This window comes from Schistocerca piceifrons, chromosome 11, assembly GCF_021461385.2.
Source record: "Schistocerca piceifrons isolate TAMUIC-IGC-003096 chromosome 11, iqSchPice1.1, whole genome shotgun sequence".
NCBI lineage: Eukaryota > Metazoa > Arthropoda > Insecta > Orthoptera > Acrididae > Schistocerca > Schistocerca piceifrons.
In genome coordinates, this window is record NC_060148.1 from 174,604,519 (window position 1) to 174,628,320 (window position 23,802).

General features: G+C 39.4%; 1 long non-coding RNA gene across 1 annotated transcript in view; it reads left to right on the top strand.

The window, feature by feature from the left end:
- The first annotated feature begins 259 nt into the window (after nucleotides 1–259).
- The window catches only part of LOC124720235, a 29,230-nt gene continuing 5,687 nt past the window's right edge, over nucleotides 260–23,802 (top strand). Inside the window, exon 1 of the long non-coding RNA XR_007006091.1 lies at nucleotides 260–379. This is a non-coding gene — a long non-coding RNA (uncharacterized LOC124720235). The remainder of the gene's footprint in view (nucleotides 380–23,802) is intronic.

Below are 23,802 nucleotides of genomic sequence, written 5' to 3' on the forward strand. Positions count from 1 at the left end.
ATAGTTCTTTCACAGGTATACCTACACTGAAGTCTAGGAGAAGCATTTTTGACTCTATTGCAATGTGGGTTATTTCACTGTTTCAGTTATGAACCCAACACATTTTTACTGAGCCGATACAGTAACATTCTTTAGGAATGCTGTGAGTGTGAGTGCTTGAGTTCCTACAGAAAGATGCTTATAGATACTGCTTTAGCAGGACCTCATGAAAAAACCCCTACTACATTTGGATAAACCTGCTTTTGTTTCAGGCAGTGTCAAACAACTCAGGTGGCAAACATGGGAGAGCAAACAACTGCTCAGCTGCTTGAGCAGTGATAGCAGATGTCGATGAAATGTATTTGTAGTATGTCAGGTGAACCAGTACTAAGGTTACAATGTAAGTGACATTAAATATTTGAAAATTTAAGGATACTGAAATGTGTTTTAATTACCTGAGAGCAGCAAGTTGCAGCCTGCAGTGCTTTGCTGGCATAATGTACAAAATCTGCGCATAGTGTTATTTTCTGACAAATGTGTGACCTACTGCAGTTCACACAGAATGATTGATGTTTTTGTACCCAAGGACGACCTTCATTATGTGAAAGGGTCAGAAAGGAACTCACCTCATATTAATATGGACCAGGATGCCACCATACTTTGCCTTTTTAAGTCTACATTAAGGAAACATTTTTTCAGATATAGTGGAAACATTGTTGACACCTCAGGTCAAAGACAAGGGAGCCATGGGTCACCATTACAGCAGCACACCTCACTGTTCAGGTACAAGAGTTTCTGCATGCAACAATTTTGAGGCCAATGGATTGACTCTCCAGCTGCAATAAAATGGGCAACATAAGCTCAGATCTTGCCATATCAAACATCTCATTATGAGGAACAATTAAGTTCTACTCAGTCCACCATTAATGCAAGACTAAGAATGGCGTCAAAGTGTACAACTTTCAGGGTATCAGATTTTCTCCAGCCTTGTCAAGCATGACGTGAGAGACACAGGTATCTAAAGCATAATTGTGCCCATGCAGATCCACTGGATATACAGCTTTTTTATCTAACCATTGTAGTACACAGTATACTTTTTTTTGGGACATGAATAGTATTAACACACACTGCTTTCCCTGTATCTTGAAACTGGCCCTGTCCCTTAAATGACTGCTTACTAATACTTGAGAAACATTCTACGATATTGTTCAAATGTGTGGGGCCCATACTAAAGAGCACTAGCAGGATATTAACATAACACAAAGAAGGGCAGTGGGAACAGTTACACGTTTACTTTTATCACCCAAGAGCATCTCAAAGATGCTGAAAAACTATCAGAACCTTAAGAAACCAGCTATCCCAAAAACCCTGCTTAAGAACTTTAAAGATGAGTGCTGACAAATTGCAGAATGCATCACAGTCCTCTGTGTATCTCTCCAATGATGGCCACAGTAACTGGATTATATATTACAATATGTGCAGCGGTGCTTAAGTAATCATCCGTCTGAACACTGCATCAAAATGCTACAGGAGATAGTCAAAGTTGTACAATATGACATTCTTTCTACCCTGCATTTATTAACAGCGGTTTTCAGACCATGGACGTAAATGTGACTGATGTTCAGTCACAAAAACTCCTAAAAATTATTAAAACCATGAGGCCTCACTGCACAAAATTTACAGTGAAGATATGCTCAGTTTTACATAGTAGAACAAGAGGAGATAGCAGTCTTGGCTGTGATGCTGAAATTAGTGTTTCTTTATTCATCAATGACTCATGGGTTGCATAATTCCCGGCATTTTCAGAGTGGCTGATGTTGATAAGCAAGTTGAAGATATCTGTGATACGAAAACAACAAAAATAAATTTTCTTCATGGGGATGTTTTATTGATATCCATAACTTAACACATATCAGAAAATCTGAAGATACTTTGAATTAGGCAAAACACAAATCACTGATGAATGAATAAGCAGTAATTTCAACATTGCATCTAAGACTATTCTCATTCTATACACTGGTTGCTATATCTGAATGCCATAGCAAGTGGAAAACGTTTCACATGTGGAGAATAGTTTTGTCAGTAATATATGCATCTAAAATAACAGTTTAGCTATTATTACCATCAGAGGTAAGACTTCCTATGGTGCTCATCCCCATATCTGCCACAAAGACTCGGTCCAGGCTGCTGTCTTACCACAGAGACACGTAGGGCCCCAACACATCCCTCAGCACGTGGACCTGCTGTCCAGAACTGTCCACCAGGATCTTGACCATGTCCACATGTGAAGATGAGCCAAATGCCACAAACACGTACCTGTAGCAGAATACCAGACAGTCCATGTTATTAAAGTCAATTTCTTATTTTATAGTAAGTACAGCATTTTCACCAAATCTAGTGGGCTTTACAGAACATTATAACCTACAAATCATTTAAGGCAGTCTGCTTCCCATTTTTCAATCATTGCCTGCCAAATCATTTGGCTTCTACAGTATTTCAAAATATACCTAAACAGACAGCTGAATAACAATACAATAACAAGTACCAAGTAATAACATGGCTTACATCTTATTGGATTGTGCTACGTTAGTGCAAACAAAAATGCTGGGAAAGGAAACACTGAACGAACCAATACTGTGTCTTCTTTGATCCACTGCAAAATGACGGACATTAACTTCTCACAGAATTCCAATATGCATAAAATAGGCACCACAAGAATTTTAATTATGCTCATGACCTAACAGTTTGCTTCATAAATTTCTAACCAATTTGTCATCTATTAATATGAAGGAGACCTCGGCACATAATACAGTTTTGTCACCACCATCTCCATTCCACAAAATAGAGGAGGCAAATTATATCATCAGGAATCTGTCCAATTTGTCTTTGTGTGGATGAAAAAGCCAAATCAGGTAATGGGTTAAAGATGAGGTTCAGTATCATGTTCAGTCTGTGCAAGAGCACTTCTGCAACCCCATGTTCACAAAATAGGTAGTTACTTGCAACATTTACTGCCTAACCCAATCAAAATGCAAAGATAATTCCTTATGCTACATCCTTACAGACTTCCAGCACTTTATATTTTCCTTTAATGCAGAGTGCTACATCGGTTATTCTAATTGGAATACAACAGCTATGACTTTTCTACAAGGTCTGTTCAACAAAGACCTTCTTTCCTGTTGCTTCTGTGACACTTTGCTGTCTCTACCATGAATTGGAAAGAGCAGATTTTTATGTTTAGGTGGCAGCACACACTCAACAGTAAGTTGGTAGTAATGCTCTATTTTGTGGACACTATGCATTTCACACCTCAAACCATGGAGGTATTGGAAGAGGAGGAGTATGGGGCAATAAAATTCTGTGTTTTTTAAAACTGTACAGCCACCAACACATACACAAACCTGCGGTAAGTTTATAGTGAAGATGCACTACTTTGAGCAACAATTTTTAAATAATTCAACCACTTAAAGAAGGCCACCTTGTCTGTGTTAAACAAGGTGAGCTTTGTGTTTTGGCTTCTACTATGACTGAAGTCAACATCACCAGCATGCTGCAACTGTCCATAAGGATCACCAGGTAACATTATGTAACCTCAAAGCAGTATTAAAAATTTCATATGTCAGTGTCCTCAAAATTATGCAGGATCATATCCTTATAACCCATGCTTGTACCTGCTTGTACCTGTTCAAACAAAATGCTGTGTCAGTAGCAACAAGCCATGACGTGCTGCACCTCTTTGCTGATGGAGGGGATCTGTGTTTGGAATCTAATATCACTGGTGACGAGTCACAGTTCAGATGCATCATTACGATCTTTAAGGAGAATGAGCCAGCACAGTGAGGAAACCACTCAGTTTTCCAACTCCAAAAGATAACTGAAAGTTTTTCCATCTGCAGGGAAGTCCTGGAATGATTTACTGGCATTCAGATCCTTCACACTACTGTTACAGCAGCATACTGCATGTCAGTATTGGCTGAACTGGTGAAGCACACTGCAAGCAAAGACCAGAAGTTCCTCAGACTGGATGACAACTTCATAACAATGTGCAGCCTCACATCACAAATCAAGTTTTCCAGTTTCTGGTTCAGTTCAACATTACCTGTGTGCTGCATCCACATTATAGCCCCAGTCTTGCACTCTGTGATTTTCTTTTTAATTCCTTTCACTAAAGACAAAACTTTGAGGCCTTTTATTTGAGGACTGTAAGCATTGCTGAAGAAGTGAGCAGTGCTTAAGAAGTGAGGATTCTCAAGGACCTGATAAAAAATTGTCTGCAGTGTGTGTTTGAGCACTAGCAGAGATGCTATAGAAGGTGCATTTCAGTAGGAGGGAAGTACTTTGGAAAAGTTGCTACCATTTGAATGGAGTAATAAACATCTGTGAACAAAATTAGTCTGTCTGTTAATCAGCCCTCTTAAATCACATGATGTGGAGTGATTCATGGTAGAAACCAAAGTAGTAGATACCGGTTGACATGCCACTTGGACACACACACTTCTGAAGTAAGGACATTCGTGAATAAGCAGTGCTAGTGTGTTGGGCTTCAACAGTGTACCACTAACCTAAGTTCATAACTTTGAGTCAGGTCAGGACTGTACACAGAATTTTACATATCTTACTTTAAAGTGGCAGAAGTCATCGAATTATTTATACTTGAGCTGCCAGATGAAAGCATAACATCTCTACACCAGAGGCTTCAATGAAAAAACCATTACAAACTCAGGAAGTTTAACCCCTGAACATAAAACCCTGAGTTCTGGGTTTTATTGTCTGACAGAAATGTAAAATCCTGAGTACACTCAGTCAACTCAAGAACAGACCTTTAAAACATTAAACCCTGCATTTGTCTGTTTCAAGACTGGTAGTCAGGTTCTACATTTGTAGCGTGTTTCAGTTGAGGTGGTTGCCAATAGATACCTTTACTGTGTGCAGTTTTGGATACTCAAAACACACACTTTCAGACTCTCCTGTATTGTTTAAACAATGCTTTCAAAAAAGGATGGCAACAGTGAACCTGTGTTTTACACAGAAACATTAAATTATTGATAAAATTATTTAATTGGACACATAAAAAATCTACTCATCAACCAGCGGCAGAACACACTCATAAAAGACTGTTGTCAATGGCAAGCTTTCAGAGCCAGTGGGTCCTTCTTCAGGCAGAAGGGCTGAAGGGGAAGGAAGAAGGGAGAAGGGAGAAGGAAAAGGACTGGAGGGGTCTAGGAAAGGGGTAGATTTTAGGAAAGTCACCGAGAACTGTGGGTTGGGGAGACTTTCCATACGGAATGAGAAGGAAAGACTGATTGTTGGGGAATGCATTGGATCTGAAAACCTCAGAGCTTACAGGTGGAAGACAGGGTAATATGCAAGCAGAGATTACTACTAAATCATTGTGCATGAGTTAGTAAGAGTGAGAAGCTAAGTGCATTGTGTGTAACAGAGGTGGGAGGGATCAGTGAAAAAAGATGGGAAAGACAGTAAATGATGTAGAACAGAGTGAAGCAAAGAGTAGTTTCAGTGAAGAAAAGCTGAGATGGAAGAAATTAATGTCAATTAAGGTCAGGTGGGTGGCAAGAGCCAGGGACATGTTGTAGTGCTACTTCCCACCTGCGGAATTCTGAGAAACTGATGTCTGAAGAGGGTGTTGTGAGTTGTCGGTATATACCCTCTGCCTATGCCCATTTATCCTAATTGATTGGTGGTAGTCATACCAATGTAGAAGACTGAACAGTGTTTACATAATAGCTGGATGGGGCTTTCCTGGGGATCCATAAGTCTTGAGACTCCTGGTTTGGTTTGAATACTTGATGACATATTTACCATATGGACTCATGGTGATGCTGAACTGCTTAAATTCCTGGAGTCTCATAATACCTTCTCCCAGTTAAATTTCACATAGTCTTATTCCAAATCATGTGCCACTTTCATTGATGTTGATCTCGTCCTCACCAAAGGCCAGCTACACACTTCTGTCCACATTAAACCTACCAGCAAACAACAGTACTTACATTTTGACAGCTGCCATCCATTCCATGTTGAACATTCCCTCCCATACAGCCTTGGCATCCGAGGCAAACGTATTTGTTCAGACGCAGACACTTTACAGCAATACACCACCATTTTCACCTCAGCCTTCACTGCACATAATTACAGCACCAGTCTAGTTGAAAAGCCAATTTCTCAGCCCATTACATTCAATCCTGGTACTGCTGATCCCTCCACAAAACAGCTTCAGAGCACACTATTGGTGACTCCCGGTCTGGAATGTGTTAATCAGCTACTTTGACAGGACCATGACTTCCTAAAATCGTGTCCTGAAATGAGATCCATTCTGTCAGACATTTTTCCCACTGCATGTATAATAGCTTTCCATCGCTCTCTCCATCTCCGCAATATTCTTGTCAGACCCTATGCTCCTTCTGCACCCATGTCCCTACCCTATGGCTCCTACCCCTGTCATGATCCCCTACGCACCCTCCTGCCACCACCTGTGACAGCCCTGTAACTGGCAAAACATGTACTATCAAAGGGAAAGCCACCTGCAAAACATCTGACATATACCAGCTAATACGTAAACACTGTTCATCCTTCTACATTGGCATGACTCCCACCAAATTATCAATCAGGATGAATGGGCACAGGCAGAGAGTGTATACTGGCAACTTGCAATATCATGTTGCAGACCACGCTCTACAACATGACATTCACGACATCGGTGCCTGTTTCTCCATATGTCTGGATTCTTCTCTCAGACACCAGTTTCTCAGAACTCCACAGGTGTCAACTAGCTCTACAACATGTCCTTGGGTCTCACCACCAACATGACTTTAATTTACGTTAATTTCTCAGCTTTTCTTTGCTGTAACTACTCTCTGCTTCAGTCCGTTTTATTTTTCTACATCTTTCATTATCTTTCCCATCTATTTTTCATCGCCCACTCCCACCCCCTTTACATACAATGCACTTAGCTTCTCACTCTTATTAACTTGTACACAATGTTTTAGTAGTAATCTCTGTCTTGTGTATTACCCTTTCTTCCGCCTTTAAGCACTAATTTTTCAACCTTGTCCGATGCAGTCCTCAACAATCAATCTTGCCTTCTCATTCCGTACTTTAAGTCTCCTCTGACTTGCAGTTCTGGATGACTTTCCCAAAATCTACCCCTTTTCCTAGACCTCTCCAGTCCTTTTCCTTCACCCTTCTTCCTTCCCTTCAACTCTTCTGCCTGAAGAGGGAACCACTGTCTCCGAAAGCTTGCCAACCACAACTGTTTAATGTGTATGTTCTGCCACCGCTTGGTGAGTACATTGTTTATCTATCCACTTTAATGAGCTTGACACTGAATTTAGTGGCCAAGAAAGTGAAGAATATTGTTGTTTCATTGGTTACTGAAAGCAATGATAGTTTGTCAGTTGAGTTACAGGTGCTCACCAGTGTATCAAGATAAATACATTCACTGTGCTCCAGCCAGCTCCACCACTTATGTACACAAGAAATTTTTGTGGAATACATGGTTGGACTTCATAGCTACACACATCCAAAAATAACTTCAGGTTTCAGGATATATTAGTCAAAGTCCAGTGCATGAATATATGAGGTCTGTTCAAAAAAATTTTGCAAATTACTCCACAAAATTTGTCTACACTTGTCTTTTACTTATTGTGTATGGTCTACTATGAAATACTCTTCCACAATTGGTAGACTGCTTCCAACACCATTTCCACTTCTGGAAGCAGTCTTGGTACACCACTTGCTAGACTGTGCAAAGTACCGTCTACAAATTTTTAACTCATCTATCACTGCAAAATCTTCATCCTTTTGACAGAGTTTTCAACTTTAGAAACAAAAGAAGTCCACGGCTTCCACGTCTGGGGAGTATGGAGGATGAGGCAGCACACTGATTTTGTGTTGTGGAATAGTCACGCACCAACAGGGATGAATGTGTGGTTGCATTATTGTGACGCAAGAGCCATGAATTCTCTCTCCACATTTGAGGCCATTTCCTTCTCATATTTTCTCACAGGCATCACAACATATCTTGATAGTACAATTAATTGACAGTTTGTCCCTGAACTAATCCTTCAAAGGAAACTATCAGCATGGCTTTGACATCTGACCTAGCCTGATGAGCTTTTGTTGGTCTCTGAGAACCTTTCCCAATTCAATGTGAAAGTTGAACCTCAGTCTCAGCATCATAACCATAGATCCACATCTCATCATGAGTTATGATTCTCTTAATGAACAGCTCTCTCTCTCTCATTTGTGTGACCCAAAAGCTCTTCACAGATTGCAAGGAGAAGCTCTTTCTTTCGTCATGAACCACGGGATGAACTTGGTGGCTACATGACGCATTCCAAGAAACTGTGTTAGGATTTCATGACATGCTCCAACTGATATGTTACATTCTTCTGCAGTCTCTCAGACAGTCAGTCTTTGATTGGCAGACACAGTTTCATTGACATTCCTGATATGAGCATCATCTGTGGACATCAGAGGGAGTCCTGAATGAGGATCATCTTTAACTTCTGTCCGGCCATTTTCAAACCGTGTGAACCATTTGTAACACAGAGTACAGCTTAAGTACTCATCACCATAGGCTTCCTGCATCACCTGACGTCTCTATAAAAGTTTTCTTGAGTTTCACGCAAAATTTAATACACACGTGTTGCTCCTCTAACTGCCTTTTTGAAATTCGCTAACTGTGGAATGCAACATTCTACTCAACAAAGCATTATGGCATTGAACAACAACTCACAGACGTACAACAATGCAAGTTCTGGCAGTTACACATTAGAAACAAGTGTGTGCATGGATGTCAACTGCATTTTACTCCAACACACCACTGCTGCAAAATTAGGAGAGTTTAGAAATGTTTTGAACAGACCTAGAGTTTATTGTTTGTAATATTCAAAATTTTATAACTTATTTTGAACTTTAAAAGCTGTCTTTATATGTCAGTCATGATTTTCATTAATGGAAAGTATTCTTTGGAACAATTTGAAAAAAAAAAAAATGTTAAGGGGTTATTTGTCTGCGTATCCAAGCAACAGTCTTAATGACATCAGGCCACTACTTATGATCATAGAATCCTGTCAGTGTGTGTTTTGGATCTTATAGAGAGAAATAGTTGGTATTTGTTTTACTCAGCACTAAGGCGCACCAAATGTCTAAATTTAATCCTCTACTTCTGTTAAGGTAGTTCTGTGCTTTTGAATTTGTGTGGTCTGTACATCCTAGCTTAGTAATGATTGGATTAAACCACAGTAGCCGAGATATGAATTTGGGGCTTCTTTGTCCCAGTGCATGACCTATATTTGCTTATTTATCTGTTGTCTGATCAATCCTTGACCAAGAGTTACCAAGTTTTTCACGGCAGTTGCTTTCAAATGCATGTACCTACATGCCCTGCAATCACTGCCATCCAAGTTGATGGATTCTATTGACTGCAGCTTGACATCCACCCAGTACAAACACTTGTTGCCAGTGTTTACAGTTATTTCGTTGGGCCAGCGCACGCCAACTGTCGCAATCTTCAGTTTGTTGCCCCAGTCACAACAGAACATTGACCTGCAGAACAAATGATCATTGGCTTGCATGTCATGTCAGATTAACAATTCTGAAATTAAAATTTAAACAGAGGAGGGTATAATTAGAAAACACAAAAATAAAATATCTTGTTCTGATAGAGACGCCATGGCTTACATCATCATACAGTTAGCAAACTTCTAATCAGCTCCTAGTGGAAACCAAGAAGCTCAGCACAGTTCAAAACATAAAGCATTACAGTATATCCTACACTTAATACCATATACATTGAATCAATTCAGTATCACTATAGCCTATTCAAGTGAGATTACTGTAGTCAACTGTCCTAAAAGCAAAAATTCCCACAAGATGATTAAAACTACACTACATATTAAAAGCATGTTGTGCTGTTACAGCTACAAATATTTAATTCATCACTATCACAGGGTGTCTCTCCAGTCTTAAGTACATCACGCTGGAACACCTCAAATGTAGGACAGATAACTGACCTATGAACTGATGCTTTGGAAAAGAAAATTTAAAGTATTGAAAATGAGCATATGCAACTAGATTCTAAGCCAGTCACAGGTTGTACTCTCCACTGAATGTAGGATTTAAAATTGACAGCATTTTGGATTATGTTAAAATTCCATTGACAGCATTTTAGACTATGAATGACAATATTTCATTCATCATGATTTGTGTAATGGGTCCATGACAATTAACAAAATCATCATCTTTTGAAGAAGCTTTAAGCTTGTGACTTTCAAAGCATAGTTACTAAATGGTTCACTTAACGTTTAACTGATCAGAAGCATGAAGAGAGATACTGTGGAAGTCTGACTTGTTTGGGAGTGGGAAATAAAAGGACAGGCTGGTCCCAGCAAGAAGTTTTGTGGAACAGTGTAGTGCACCGTCACCTCTCCTCTTCTTTGTGATTTTTGACAACAGTGACCAAGGTGGCAGAAGAAACTGGAGAAGACAAGACATAAGGAATACTGTTTAGGCAAAAGCAATACTGTTTGTATTGGTTATGATCTGGGTAAACAGGATATTCATGAACATCTGCATGCTTGGGAATAAGCAGTAGGGGATGAAATTTATTGTAAACAAATGTGAGATTCTGCTTCCAAGTAGAAAGATAGACCAAATAGCAGAATAAGGATAGGAGGAACAATTGAAAGTGGAGAGTGTGAAGTACTTGAGAAGTGTGGCAGAGGAAAATGGAAGAAGTGAGCCTTCAGTGAATGTGGCAGACAGGCTGAGGAATTCTTGCTAAGTGTTAAAAACTTAAAGGATGCCCCACAAAACCAAAGAAGTGATGTACCCAAGTCACTACCATCTGAAACATGGGTAATGAAGGAAATATGTGAGCAGATTACAGGTGTGTGAAATGAAGTTTCTCAGAAGCAGGACGGCAGTAAGAAGAAGAGATGATATGGAATGGAAATGTGAGAAAAATAGTAAAAAGGAATGCTTACAGAGCAGGATAGAAACAACAAGGCTACAATGGCACCAAGGCTATGATGGTATGGGCACTTAAATTGAATGGAAAACAAGAGGGTTCCAAGAAGAGACATGAAATGGAGATGTGAAAGAAACAACAAAGAGGAAAGGCAAGGGGACAGATGGCTGAAAAATGTGAAGCAGTGCTGAAAATGAGAGACAAGGACTGGACCAGAGTGAACGCAGACAGTGAGGAAACAGGACTATATGGTGAGGCTTATGTTCCAAACAGACCCAGCCTGGGGCTGGAAAATGTTCAAGATAAGCAAAATGTGGTAGACAGCTCACACAGCTCTGGTGAATATTCTAATGGCATTTAACAGGACCCACTCTTTCTTCTCAAGCAAATCACCTATCTCATACCAAAAAGATAAATTAGGCTCACTTATGATTCTTATGTGATCAGCATAGCATACAACAGAGCTGCAATAGCACAACAAGAGTGCTGCAGCAGCAGTACAAGTAATTAGTTAAGGTCTTCATCCTTAATAAATGGAGTTTTACTTAGAAAGACTGTGCAAGGCAAGAATATCAACAATTCAGCACAGGAAGGGAACTCAACATTTAAGACCTCACTATTCCCAAATGTCCACATTTCTGAATGTGCATTTTCCACAATTAGCAGGAAGTCACAACCAGATCTTTCCAAATGCTCCTTAAATTCAGAATCAGAAATGTAATGTACTTTGTCTACGTCCATTCTATGTTAAATGGACTAATTTTCTGTGACAATTCCAGACAAACTACTCCTTGCACAGAAAGATAACATACTGTGTATCCTAACTTCAAGAAGACAACTGTCTAAAAGCATGAGGCTGTTATGTCTTATGTTTTTACCGAGTTTGTTGGAGAGAATTGTGCGACATTTGACAATAATTTTCATAAAACAGTATAACACTAGGACCAAAAAACCACCACTAGCCACACTCCTCGACAAAGGGGAGCAAAGTACAATGCCATAATCCATTGCGAATTAAATAATGATGTTGAAGTATTTGCACAGGCCCTACAGAAACTGATACTACACCTCGATAAGTGGCCTAAACATAGGATTTTAATTTTGGTGACACAAATATTGATATAAGGCAGAACACACCTAAACAACTTAATCTTCTGAATATGCTAAGATCACATGACTTGCACTGCATTAATGGAAACCCAAGAAGACAGTCTGCCTGCCTTGAGTATGTAATCACAAATGTTGAGACAAATCGGTATGAACTAGGGCTATTCAATACTCATTATTTATCAGACCATAAAGGTATTTGGTTAAAATTGATAACAAAAGAGCCAGAATCTGTCTCCAATAAAATTAAATACATTAGGCTATGGAATGAAGAGAACATTGATAACTACAGAACACAAATAAAGATGACAAATTGGAATTACATTCTGCTAGAAAGTAATCATATCGAAAAGGCATTTACATTATTCATTAGTGCATTGTCAGATACATTTAAAACTTGCTGCCCTAAAGTAATGAGAAAAAAATAAGGGAACTATGAGGAAACATGGTCTCACATCAGTGCATAACTGGTTCACACCTGACCTACAAAGGCTCAGAACTCTGTTAATGATTTCCTATGACAAATCAAAAAATAGTGAAGCCAAAAAAGCAAACTACATAAGTTTGAGGAACAAATACAAGGCAGAAAATAGGTTAAGCAATTGCAAGGCAAATGATGATTATATTAGTAAGTCCCAAAATAAATGCAAAGCAGCCTGGACTGTTATCAAGACTCATCTGGGTAGAAATAAAGATGCTAACAAAAGTAATTCGTGTTATGCTTGTATCACACCAGATGAACATATCCATAAATGTGACAACCACCATATCTCAAATAATAGAAATTCATTTCTACAAAATTTTGAGGGTATGGTTCCTGTGTTTAAATGGAAAGAAGTAAAAGTAACAGGTATTAAGACTGCAATAGCAAAATTAAGTTACTCAAAATCAGAAGACATTTATGGTCTCTCCAATTTTGTAATAAAAAAAATAGCAGATGTAATAGCACATCCACTCTGTTCTCTTATGAACCGGATGTTTGTCAGTGGCTGTTTCCCTTCATCCTTAAAAATGGCAGTCGTTACTCCACTGCACAAGAAAGGTGACAAGTCTTGTCCTTATAATTACTGTCCAATCTCCCTTGTACCCATCATATCAATAGTAGTGGAATATTGCATACAGCTCCAAATCAGTCAACATCTGTTTGTGGATAATATTCTTAGTGACTCTCAGTATGGCTTCAGGTCTATGGCAAAAGCAGTTGAAGATGTTGTTTCATATATATTGACATCATTCAAATCAGAATTATCAGTTGATGCCACTTTTGTGGACCTCAGCAAGGCATTTGACTCTATCAGTCACAGGATACTATTAGAAAACTGCACTGCTATGTTATTAGAGGCTCAGAACTATCTCTGATCAGATCCTATATGAGCAACAGAAAACAAATTGTGCATTTTAACAATATGAGGTCAAATGTCTTGGATATCATGCAGTGTGTACCACAAGCCTCTGTATTTGGTCCTTTACTTTTTATAATATATGTAAATGACTTGCCCAGAACCATGTTATGTAAATCCACACTCTATGCAAATGATAAAACTTTTGTTAGAGCAGGGAAAGATTTAGGAAAATTAAATGAGGAAAGTGAAGCTCATCTCAGAGCAGCCATCAAGTGGTTCCAGCTCAATGAGTTGCATATAAATCATGATAAAACTGTAAATATTCTCTTTAGCTTGTGTGTTAAGAGTGATAAGATTGATTGTGTCTCAACTAAACTACTTGGGATCCATCTTGACTCAAAATTAATGTGGAAGTGTCATACCGATTATATTTGTACTAAGTTAGCACATGTGACATATTTGTTAGGTAAACTAAGCTCATGTGTTAGTGATAAGTTATTACTCAATGCATACTATGCCTTTTTCCACACCCATTTAACATACGCCACTATGTTGTGGGGAAACTCAGCTGGAGCAAAACAAGTTTTCATTTGGCAAAAGAAGGCAGTCAGATGCATCCATGGATTCAGAAATAATGAGTCTTGTAGACCATATTTCAAAAATCTAAAAATACTAACAGTTGCAGCCCTCTTTATACTAAGTTGTCTGATACACACAAAAGAAAACCAACACAGTCACAAACTACGACAATCTATCCATCACCATGACACATGTTTAAACAGCAAATTGACATCCCAGTTGCTAGACTAAAGAAAACTCAAGATAGTTACAGGTACATGGGAGTAAAACTATTTAACATGTTGCCAATAGAGGCACATAATGTGTCACTGAATGAGTTTAAAAGTGTCACAAAGAAATGGCTTGGAGAAAAAGCTTTTAATTGAATAGAAGAGTTTATAATGTGCAGTAAAGATGATCTTAAGTACTGGTACTAATAGAGTTTCACTTAGATTAAACTTATACATGTAAATATAATGCAAATACCTTGTGCAGCATCAAGAACAAATTTTTGTACCTTATTAGACAATAATGATCTACAATATATTAGACCATTTCTGTTACTTATGTAAACTGTATATGTACACAAATGATGACATCAATTGCATTTTTAATGCCTAAAGATGGATAATAAAATAAATAAATGTCTGCTTGTGTTTGTGTATGTGCGGATGGATGTGTGTGTGTGTGTGTGTGTGTGTGTGTGTGTGTGTGAGTGTGTGCCTGTCCTTTTTTCCCCCTAGGGTGGGTCTTTCCACTCCCGGGATTGGGGTGACTCCTTGCCCTCTCCCTTGGAACCCACATCCTTTCGTCTTTCCCTCTTTCTTGGTGGGGCAGCCGTTGGTTGCGAGGGCTGGAATTTCGTGTGTATGTTTGTGTTTGTTTGTGTGTCTATCGGCCTGCCGGCGCTTTCGTTCGGTGAGTCACATCATCTTTGTTTTTGGATATAGAAATAAATAAATGTGCTGAAAGATAAAGATGTTGACAAGGAATTTCAAAATTCTGGAAAATTGAGTATATTTGAACTACAAAAATTAGGACTAAAATTATTTGATTTGATGCTGTTTTACTGTAGCAGTTTTGAAAGTACTGAAAATTGTTCACAGTCCAAACAATATTGGCAGGTGGTGAAAATATCTTATGTATCAATAGTTTATTTCAGATTCACTTATAACAGGAACTAAATACATGTAAGGAAGATGGAACATTTATTGCACAAAAGCGTGTAATCAGAATAATAGCTGGAGTCCACCCAAGATCATCCTGCAGACATCTATTTAAGGATCTAGGGATATTCACAGTAGCTTCTCAGTATATATACTCTCTTATGAAATTTGTTATTAACAACCAAACCCAATTCAAAAGTAATAGCAGTGTGCATAACTACAATACTAGGAGAAAGGACGATCTTCACTATTCAAGATTAAATCTAACTTTGGCACAGAAAGGGGTGAATTATACTGGCACTAAAGTCTTTGGTCACTTACCAAATAGTATCAAAAGTCTGACAGATAACCAACAAGTATTTAAGAAGAAATTAAAAGAATTTCTGAATGACAACTCCTTCTACTCCATAGAGGAATTTTTAGATATAAATTAAGAAAAAAAAGGAAAAAAAACAAAAATATTAAAAAAAAAAATAAAATAAAAAAATACAAAAATAAAAATAAAAAATAAAGAAAAACAAAAAAACACAAAAAAATAAAGTTGTTATATTAACTTAAGTATGTTGTTAAATTAACCTAATTATGTCATATATTGGAAAATTCCACTCGTTCCACATCATTACGAAATATCGTATTCATGATCCATGGAACTAGTATTAATCTAATCTAATCTAATCTAATCTAATCTATCTGTTCAGCAAATGGTAAATGTGTGCTTTCAGAAAATGTGTAAGAGTACACAATTTTGTTCAACTAAATTTGGGACCTTTTCACCATAAGCATTAGAAGTGCCAAGCTTTCTCTATCCTTATCTGTAAATGGAGATATGCACCAATAATTTAATGTTTAAGATTGTACTTTATTTATATTTTATATATAGGATATTCTCTATTGCTAGCCGGAGTGGCCGAGTGGTTCTAGGTGCTTCAGCCTGGAATTGCGCGACCGCTACGGTTGCAGGTTTGAATCCTGCCTCGGGCATGGATGTGTGTGATGTCCTTAGGTTAGTTCGGTTTAAGTAGTTCTAAGTTCTAGGGGACTGATCACCTCAGAAGTTAAGTCCTATAGTGCTCAGAGCCATTTGAATGATTTTTTTATTCTCTATTAGTGCAAAAATTTGTATTGTAGAGGTACTTCAGCACCAAGCAGTCGTTTTAGTTCATCAGGAGACATCTTTATGTCACAGGAAATTTTGCAAAGCTAACACCACACAGACCACCCCAAGGGGACCTTTTAATAGCCAACTATATGAGTTGCCAATGAAAATGAGAAACGTCAAGAACTTATGTAGTTTTGGCATTTTGAATGCTCTTATGCATTCTTTCACCACCATCTAAGATTTCATTTTCTTATAATAATCCTTTTGGCAGGAAAAAATTTGAATGCGGAGGAAGGTTCACATGTGATGTCTAAGTTAAACTGTAGTATCTTGTGGGTCTTATTTAATAGACAGTATAATTATTCCACCTTCATATATAGCTGCTGTATTGCACAGAAGAACTTAATGTGGTCTTTGTATCTAGCTAATACTTAAACATTAAAGTTTAATTGGCTTTCTTTAACCCACTTTTACAAAGGCAATCCTAAGTGAAATTTACATTTTTTATTCTTTATGGACTGTATACCAACATTTAAAGTTCCACTGCATTTTCCTTTCCCCAAGAACAAAATTAAGTCTTTACCATCTGCAGAGAAACCAACACAATTGTCACTTGCTTCAGATTGATCATCTGATGTTTCAACACTTCAGTGTTCCTATATATTCAAGACTTTTTGCTTGTCTCATAGTACTTTATGAAAAATATTTGTCTCAGTTATGATGATGACATTGCCCACAACTTTTATTTGTCATTAATAGGAAAGTTACATGCAGACTGGTAGTGCCAATTCTTGGTTAAGGATTATTTTGTGGCAACTGATGCTATAAAATTATTCAAATTCTTCAGTTATCTCATAACTTACAGGAAACTTACTGCATCCTTAAGAGGTAAAATACATAAAGTGAAGCTGATAGGAAGCGATTTTAAAGGAGGAAAGTGTTGTAGCCCACACATTTTAGTCTGTACATGAGAGAAAAACAAAAATATGGAAAAGAAAAATAAAACATTTAAATGATACTTAAATTCCACCAGATGGCAAATATTTAAAAACAGTGATTGATACTTCCTTGGAAAGAGGCTTTAAGACTAAAAGTACAACACTAGAGTGATGAGAGGTTAGCTTCAGATATGAGAAAGGTGTAGTAAAGTTACTGGCAATGTCAGAAATACAGAAGATATAAAATGTAGTTTGTGTACAGCGAGAAAAGCTTTCCTTGGAGTTAAATTTCTTTATCAACACATTATCTTATCTTAGAAAGTAGATTAAGGAAAGCCAAACCTACGTTTGAACATTACCAACACATTTTCTTTCTCGTCTTTCCCTCCTTGTTTTATTCCTTCTTATTATTACTATTTTAACTTTATTTATTTAATTTCCCTATCCACCAGTTACCCACTGTGTACCCTAATCCTGTATCACATTATTTACATTCATTCCGGAATCATGCATTCACTGTAGCCAAACTGCAACCCCACATACTTTTCCTCCGGTCCTGCTTAAACATTGGAATTACCCCTAAAGGACTTACCTTAAAAGTTCTCATCCCTTGGTGCAATTCCTCCTTCCACCAGTCTCTCCCAGACTTCCAGAACCTTCAGTCCTTAGCCCTTACCCAACTTGTCCTGAATCTCTGCACTATTTCGTCTAACCCCCACTCCCAATGGCTCCTATCTCTTATCAAAGTCCTCCACCTCTCAGACCCCTGCTTGGAGAACAAACTCAGGAACATCATCCTAGAAGCAAGCTGTAAACTTGAATTCCATACCACACACCACCTGAAAAAACTATCCACAGTGCTAGTGCAACACTTAAGAAGTGGGGTCCCTCTCCCTATCCCTCACAAACACCAACCACAACAGAACCTGCAACAAACCCCCCTCATAGCCAACAAACCTAGCCTAGCCACCCTACTCAATCTCCCAATCCCAGCACATACCCCACACAGGCCAAATCTCAACTATAACCACAGTCAAATGCCTCATATCACCAGTCCCAATTCAGTTCTAAACCTCTCATCCAGATCCCTCTCTCCTCCAGAGATATCTGTTCTATCAAAAGGCTTAACCTTTAGCCCCACATCTAAATTCAACCACACTGCCCTGGTTAAAGATCTTCTGTCATTCACCCGGAACCTCAACTTGACCACCCAAACACAGCCCCCAAATAGTAGACCCAGTGTTGAACCCTGTCTAGAACAGCTCCGACTGTCTTTTCAAAGGGATCCTCCTCCCTTCCCCCAAAACCATCCCTTGCAGACATTTCAGGAATTCCTCACATCCAGTGTTTCCTCCCAGTCCTTTTTGAGGAACATCCCAACAACCCCCTAACATCACCCCAGCTGAATCCCGTGCCATTAAGGAGCTGAAAACAGACCACTCTATTGTCATCCTCCCGGCAGATAAAAGCTCCACAGCTGTGGTACTTGACCATGTGGAGTAGGTGGCAAAAGGACTGCGTCAACTCTCCAACACCTGAACCTACAAAGCTGTTACCCAGGAGCCCATTCCTCCCATCCAGACTGAGCTGCAGAAAAGCCTAAAAATCGAAGGTCCCTTACAAGGCCTCACAATGGCCTCCATAGACCTACTCACTCCACCTGAGTCACGTACCCCTACCTTATACCTATTACCCAAAATCTACAAAGAGAACCATCCTGACCGTCCCATTGTGACAGGCTTCAAAGGCCCAACAGAACGTATCTCAGCTCTGGTAGACCAACACCTCCAACCTATCACCCGCAGACTCCCATCCTACATCAAAGACACAAACCACTTCCACGAATGCCTCAAATCCATTCCCACTCCCCTCCCACCTGAAACCTTTCTTGTCACCACAGATGTTACATCCCTTTACACAAACATCCCACATACCCATGGTCTCTCTGCCCTTGAACACTACCTCTCCCAATGCCCACCCAAAGATCTTCCAAAAACCTTGTTCCTTATCACACTTACCAACTTCATCCTCACCCATAATTACTTCACTTTTGAAGTCCAGACCTACAAACAAATCAGGGGAACAGCCATGGGGATCAGGATGGCTCCATCCTATGCCAACCTCTTCATGGGCCGCATGGAAGAGGCTTTCCTGAAGACCCAACAGCTGCTTTCCCTGGCCTGGTATAGGTTTATAGATGACATTTTTGTGGTCTGGACTCATGGTGAAGAAACACTCCTTAATTTCCTCCATAACCTCAACTCCTCTTCGAATCTGAATTTCACCTGGTCATTCTCCAAAACCCAAGCCACCTTGCTAGATGTTGACCTTCATCTTGTTGAAGCTCACATCCACACCTCTGTCCACATCAAACCGACAAACAAACAACAGTGCCTTCACTTTGATAGCTTCCATCCATTCCACATCAAACACTCCCTTTCCTACAGCCTAGGTATTCGTGGCAAACGTATCTGCTCCAGTGACGAATCCCTCAACAATTACACCAAAAACCTGACCAGTGCTTTCCTCTCCCGCAACTATCCTGCAGACCTTGTCCACAAACATATCTCCCGAGCAATACATTCCTCCCCATCCCACAAGAATGTTCCTATCCCCAGACCACACAGAAGCACCCCCTTGTCACCCAATATTATCCTGGTCTCGAACACATCAACAAATTACTCTGCCAGGAATATGACTTTCTCAAGTCAAGCCCTGAAATGAGATCATCCCTTGACAATATTCTCCTCACACAACCCAGAATTGCCTTTCATCACCCCCCCCCCCCCCTAACCTCCATAACATCCTTGTCAAACCCTACAATATTCCCACACCACCTTCTCTACCCAGCGGTTCCTACCCCTGTAACCGACCACGCTGCAAAACCTGCCCCATGCATCCCCCCACAACCAACTACTCCAGCCTCGCTACTGGTAAAACATACACAATTAAAGGCAGGGCCACATGTGAAACAAGACATGTCATTTATCAGCTGACATGCCTGCACTGCCAATCCTTTTACATAGGTATGACGACAACTAAACTGGCTGAGCGCATGAACGGGTGCAGACAAACTGTCCGCCTAGGAGGTGTCCAATACCTAGCAGTGGAGCATGCCCTCCACCATAATTCTCGGGACCTAGGAACCTGCTACACTGTAAATGCCATTTGGCTTCTCCCACCCAACACCAGTCCCTTGGAAATGCGGAGATGGGAACTTGCACTGCAACACATTCTTTCATCCCACCAAACCCCTGGACTGAACCTACGTTATCCAACCTCACTCCCATTTACTCTTCAGTCTTCTCCTCTTTCCGTTTCCTCTTTAGCCATTCAAACATCTTTTCATCCTACATAGTTGTGTTTATCTTTTACTATATACCTCTTCACTTGTATATGCATCCTCTTTGGTTTGAAGCTGGCACAGTACTTACAGTAGAATATCTATGGCTTCCCTCTGACACCCATGCCTCCATCTTTGCTACCCTCCCTGTTTACCTTTCTCCTGTTGCTTCATAACCTGGGTTGTGAGTAACTGAATCCACTTTCCCTTCTTCCCCTTCTTTTCCCCTCCCTCCTCCCTGACGAAGGAACAAAGTTCCAAAAGATAGGATAAAAATGTTCTGTTCTGTTTTGTGTATCTATTGTCTGTACTGAGCCGAGGTAAGTACTGGCCAGCCCCTCTATCTCTTTGTTAGTATTTGTTTCAAACCTACGTTTCTAGCATTTGTAAAGTGATTACATGGAAGGATAATACTGAGGCATCAGAGTAATTTGGCACTGGAAGGAAATGTAAGAGCATAATAATAAAAGAGAGACCAAGGTTTGAATACAGTTTAGTATGTTCAAATGGACGTAGCATATAGAGAGATGAAGATGCTTGCATAGTGTGATCTGGAGGCATTTTTTGCCCATCATGACAGGCAGTTAAAAGAGTGTGTCATGTACCTTATTAGGAAGGTTAGGTGCTAAACATCTCATAGTATCCTCACATCCATTGAAGAGATACCTACATATCACCCTAGCTGTAACGTGACATAGCAAGAGCAGCACTTCCACCCTTACCTATTCCATGTCACAAGAGACATTCCTCTGGGCTTCTGGACATCCTCGTTCATGAGCACAGTGCATTCTGTCCCAGTTTTTGTGCAGACTCCAATGTAGCTCTCCTCACCATTGGTGAAGTAGATGTTGCCCATTATGAGGTCCAATGCCAGGTCTTCTGGTAGACTCAAACCTATAAATTTTGAACCATGTCAATTTACACTTCTCTGTGCCAACTGTGCTAACTCCATAATCCTCATTGAACCCATTAACAGAAAACTGTCCGTGATCCAAATATGAACACCACGTCACAGAGCAAAAGGACATTTTCCCCACTAATAAATCTCTGGTAAAGGTGAAAGGGGCAACAAATGAAAAATTTTTAAAATGACTGGGGATTGACAACCCAAACCTTTGGCTCTTGGCCTACTCCCAGTGAAAATCAAAGCCACAGATCCTTTCTCATATATTTCACCAAAACTTAATTTTTCTTTTCGAAACTATACACAAAAATTGAAATCAAAGTGTTCTTCCTTATACACTAGGCATGTACTGTAGAAGAAACAGTTTCCTCTAAAGTTAACAACAGAACAGTGACACTGATACAGTACTGTTTTGTATTCAGTACTCTTCCACAAATGTAAATGTCTTCATTTGTCAGAAATTAATTTCAGTATTATGATTTCTTGTAAGCAACAATATTTTTAATTTGCTGTGAAGTAGACACATTGGCTGTGTCAGAGATGTTTCTTTATATCAAGTCTATACTCTAGTCTGGACTGAAGGGAGAGATATTTGACATAAGAGCATGGAATACAGAGTCTGCAGAACAGTAAACTGTGAAAGAGTAGGGGATCAAAATTCCCATTACAAACTTTGAGAACTTTTAGAGGGGATTGAGTATGTACCATTTTGAATAGCAACCCATGTCTGGAAACATGCTGTTTCTGTTGTGCAATAGTTTCATTTCAGATGTCTAGCTCTTCTGTTTCTGGTAGATGAATTTAATTAGGTGTGATGCAGTATAATTATTAGATAAAAATTCAAAAGGAAACTTAACAAAACATCCATTTATCACTTTAGCACATTTGTATTAACACTTTTTACCTTATGTGTTTACATTATTCCGAAATGAAAAAGAACCCAGCATAATGTACTTAAAAGACAGTACCGATGGATTATGACAGCAACTCAATGTTGTGACCACTAATGTTACTGACATTGTACTTCTGAAGCATGTTGTACACTCCATACCACTAATGTCTCTTCAGTTTCTGGTGCAACAGCCAGAACTCATGCCAGTAGATCCTCCTCCTGTCTCTACGGGAGTCAAAAACTTTACATATGACCCCATGCAAAATAGTCCACAGGAATTAAATCTGTCAATTGTGTCAGCTAAGCGGTTGGACCAACTTAGCCTATCCATTTTTCACTATACCATATTGTCTGTTGATGTGTGTGTGAACTGCATGTCTGACATGAAGTGGTGCACCATCACACTGAAACCACATTTCGTGACAGACATTCAGTGATACAGCTTTCAAGAACTGGTCTGACAAGTTTTTAGGAAGATTGAGGTTGCAGGACCATTTCCAATTATCATGAGTTGCACTTCCTTTCACTCAAGCTGTCTTAGAACAGAAACAATATGTTTCCTGACAGGTTGATATTCAAAATATTGTTTATCCACTCCCCCTACAGGTCCTTGAAGTTTGTCACAGGAATTTCTGAACAGCCTGTAGATGCCAACTAGCTGCAAGTGACACAGGGTGGCAGTAAGTATGCCTCCAGCATGGAGACCTAGGGCAGTAACACTTTGTGGGTGAGAGAGCCAATACAATTCTGCTGGGTCAGAGAACAATGTCAATTTATTAAGAGGCTTCAACAGAACTTTGAAGGACCAGTACAGTTTGGCCAAAGTATGCCTAGAATAATTCACATCTGGAAGAGATTCCACAGTTAACATTATTATGCTGAGCTAATACATGATGCCAGCAGCTTCACAGTTAATAAAACCTGTTTTACACGGACGACTTTCCGCTGAAAATTCACTACTCGATTCGAGTGTGTGCTTTGAGGGTCTGCGTGTAAATCAGGAGCCAACCACGACTCGAGCGGATCAGTGACGTCAATGATAACCTACATCTGCATCTACATTTATAATTCACAAACCACCAAACGGTGTGTGGTGGAGGGCACTTTACATGCCACTGTCATTACCTCCCTTTCCTGTTTCAGTTGTGTATGGTTCGCAGGAAGAACGACTGCCAGAAAACCTCTGTGTGCACTCGAATCTCTCTAATTTTACATTCGTGATCTCCTCAGGAGGTATAAGTAGGGGGAAGTAATATATTCGATACCTCATCCAGAAATGCACCCTCTCGAAACCTGGACAGCAAGCTACACCGTGATGCAGAACACCTCTCTTGCAGAGTCTGCCACTTGAGTTTGCTAAACATCTCCGTAACGCTATCACACTTACCAAATAATATGATCATTCCACTTCAAATTGTTCTGTATGCATACTCCCAGATATTTTACAGAAGTAACTGCTACCAGTGTTTGTTCCGCTATCTTA